This window comes from Hevea brasiliensis, chromosome 7 (genome assembly GCF_030052815.1).
Source record: "Hevea brasiliensis isolate MT/VB/25A 57/8 chromosome 7, ASM3005281v1, whole genome shotgun sequence".
NCBI lineage: Eukaryota > Viridiplantae > Streptophyta > Magnoliopsida > Malpighiales > Euphorbiaceae > Hevea > Hevea brasiliensis.
In genome coordinates this window covers 43794466-43798071 of record NC_079499.1, presented here as the reverse complement: position 1 = coordinate 43798071, position 3606 = coordinate 43794466, and the positions used below count along the sequence as shown (strand labels likewise).

General features: G+C 33.3%; 1 long non-coding RNA gene across 1 annotated transcript; it reads left to right on the top strand.

Annotated features, from left to right (window-relative positions):
* The first annotated feature begins 531 nt into the window (after positions 1-531).
* Positions 532-3059, top strand: LOC131181672 (uncharacterized). The gene is made up of 3 exons (XR_009150170.1): positions 532-722; positions 2168-2231; positions 2845-3059. It is a non-coding gene; the product is annotated as an uncharacterized LOC131181672 (long non-coding RNA).
* Positions 3060-3606: the final 547 nt, after the last annotated feature.

Here is a 3606-nt window from a genome sequence, read left to right as displayed (position 1 = left end):
ATAAATAAGAAAAACATAACATAAGAGGTTAAACGAGCCGAGTCACAGCGATGAGTGACCTCCTCGGGAACGACTGCGAAGTCATTTTAAACTCAAATTTCGAACCGTAAAAAGTGACGCTGCGGTCCTTAGGACCCTTATGAACACAGTGGAAAAGAGAAAATCACGAAAAAGAACTGTTAAGTCAGTCAAATAATTAGGTCAGGGAGCCGGAAGAAATATTGGATTATTTGCAAACCGGGATGAACCGGCGAGGGGCAATTTGGTCAATTGACCCCGAGAGTGACTCTGACATAATCACAAATAAAATCGGAGAAAAGAAAATTTCGGAATCGACAATAGAATTAAAGAACTAATAGAAAAATAAATAGAAAAAAAAAAAAGAAAAGGAAAGAAGTTAGAAAAGTCAAAGGTGATGTCATAAAAGAATTAATAAATTGAATTAATTAATTTGGATTTAAGGGTCTTCCATAAGCAAAATAGATAAAAGAAAAGAAAAAAAAAATTTTTGATTACTTCATTCCCGTCACTCTTTCTCCTCATTTCTCTCATTTCCCTTTCCACCATTAACACCCATTTCAAGCTTTCAAAAGCTTGATTTTATTTTATAAACTCCCTAACTCCTTTAAGTAAGTCTTGTTCTTGGACTTTGACAAGCATCTTGACAACAAAAAGAGGAGGAAAGAAAGAAGATTTGAAAAGGGAGAAATTCAACAAAAGAGGTTAGTGGTTAGTTTTTAATATTATGTTTAAATTCATAATTAAGTAGTTGAATTACACTAGAAATTGTGGAAAAATACAATGAAATAAATTGTTGAAGGACCAAACCTAAATTTTAGTCAACTAGGGTTTGAGGATGTGTATGCATGAACTTGGTGAATTTAAAGGTGTATGTGAGCTTATTGGTGTTGAATGATTAGCATTAAAACAATTAAGTGTGATTAATTACAATAATTAGATGAATTAGGGTTTGGAGGCCTAGGGTTTGAGGAAAATTTTGGAGAAATACATAAATGGCATGTTTGACCTATTGTGAAGTGAAATAGTGGTCAATTATGACCAAATGAATTGTGTGGGAATGGTAGGAAATTAAACCAAATTCGTAGGTCAATGGTCATGCTGCTGGCAGCATGACCAAACCCACTTTGAAGGACCAAAACTCAAATTTTACAAGTCCAATTGATATGCCACCAATTGGAGATGAAAATAGACATAAAAGAGCACAATTTTCATTAAGGAACCATTGCCAAAAACTGACCAAAACTTGGTGAAACAATTGACCAAAGTGAGTTGATAGCAGGCTGCCATCGCACTAAACTGACCAAATGAGCAGTGTGGTCATAACTTGAGCTAGGTAGGTCAAATTGACCTGAAATTTTACCAGCAATTAGATATGATATAGACCTAAAACTTTTATGAAGAACACCAACCCAAATTATGCCATTAACTCATTCAAATCATTGAGCAAAGTTAAAATTTCTGTACTGAAATTCTGCAGATTTTTAGTTGAGCAGCAATGTTTGGATAGCTATAACTCTCTCTAGAAAACTCGGATTTAGGCGATTCTTGAACCGATGGAAACCTAAGACATAGTACAACATTTCATATGAAGAAAGTGAGACCAAATTATGAACTTAACTTGATCAAACAATTGACCAAAGTTGAACCAAAAATCTGACAGCACCTAAATTGCAAGATGAATAAAGGCACGTGAACAAGAAACTTATTTTGGCCATAACTTGAGCTACAAAACTCCGATTGAGGTGATCCAAAAATGAGAATACACTTAAGACAATAAGGAACATTTTCTATGAAGGAAATTTTGTCAAATTCCAACAGTAGATCAACCAATGGAATAGTGCAACTTCGGAAACCAAAATCGAAAATTGGCAATTTTGCCAAAATGACCTAAGCTTTAAACAAATGACGAAAACCAACAAGTTTGGTGACCAAAATGTGGTATGTGGGTGAAGTTGGAGTTCCCATACCTATTAAGCCTTAGAAAGTCAATAATTTGACTTGAATAGTGCAGTGAATAGTAACCCGAAACACAAAATTTCGAGAACGTCGAATTTAACACGTTAGAGTTAGGTAAATGTGAAGCTAAGTTTATTTTGAATTTATTTTAAGTTCTAGTACTGAAACATTGTAAAATTGTGTGTTTCAGTTGAAAAGAATATCGGGAAGGAACCCGAGGAACCGAGTCGAGGCTAAAGGACGACTCGTTTGAGGTTTGTGCACAATATTACTATGCTTTAAAAAAAAAATTCATTGATTAAATGAATGAAATATGCATATTATTGTTGCTTTGAATTGTTGAAAGTATTGTGACCTTATTTATGATGTTTTGATTCAAATTGTGAAACTTATTATGTATATTTGAAATGACAATGTTTAGCAAATTGTTAAGATAAGTTTTGAAACCACAGTATCATGACCATATGTTTGAACACCTCACTAGCACGACTAGTGGGGGTAATTAGTTTCGAATTTTGATTCCTTCTCTGGAGAAGTGTTGAGGTGTGCCAGTAGAAGAGGATGTGAATGGATATCCATATATTTGAGCTAGCTAGCCTTGTGACATGATTTCTCTTAGCCTCATGCTATTGAGATTCTATTTGTTTCGAATGGCATGATTTAACTGTGGGTTTTATGAAATGTGTTTTGATACTTTGAAATAAACTTGGTTTACATGTAAAATCTTACAATGCATGATTGTATTTAATTTTCATGTTTAGTCAAATTTTTGAATGAATGTGCTTTAAGTTTTGCATAAAGATTATTTTAGTATATTGTGCACCACTGAGTCTTAGTACTCAGTGATAGCTTTTATTGCTGTCGCAGATATAGAGATTAGAGGAGCAGCAGACTGAGCTGCTGAGGTGTGTGAAGTCATCAGCTTGAAGTCTTCGGGTATAATTTATACCCTAACTGTAAATATTTCTTTTGATGTATATATTGCACATAAATGTATGGACATGTACATGGGTCTTGAGCAGCTTGTACAAAGTTTGTATAAAAGTTGTAATAAATTTTAGTTTGGACTTCCTGAATGTAAATTTTTGTATGATGAATATATAAATTGTTTATCTTGAATGGAATATGAATAAATGATATTGATGGACAGTATTTTGAAGAAATTATTGAACTTGTGAATTTGAGAAATTGATTGAGATTGAGTTTGAAATTGAAGTAGTGGTTGAGAAAAACTTTTAGAAGTGCTTTTTACAGGTATTCGAAGAACTGTTTTCTCAAAATACAGAGGAAACTCTGTCAAAATTTTTATAAAATTTGCGGAAAACTAAAATGGTCAAAAATATTAATTAGTTTTAATTTCAACTAAATGTTTTAAATACTTATTTGAAATGCTCACCACTTGTCAAAGATAAGAAAATTGTTTTAAAATCCCTTGTAGGGTACTTAATGAGTTATCGGTAGGTGAAGTTCGGTAGTTCATTAGGTATTCTACGGGATCATGTTATGCCTTACAGAGGGGTAAGGTGTGACATCAATGGTATAAACTTGTGTTTTTCACGCTTCCGCTCCTTCACACAAATGGTCCCAATTGACCATTTCTCAACTCAACTAAGATCAATTGCATCAATT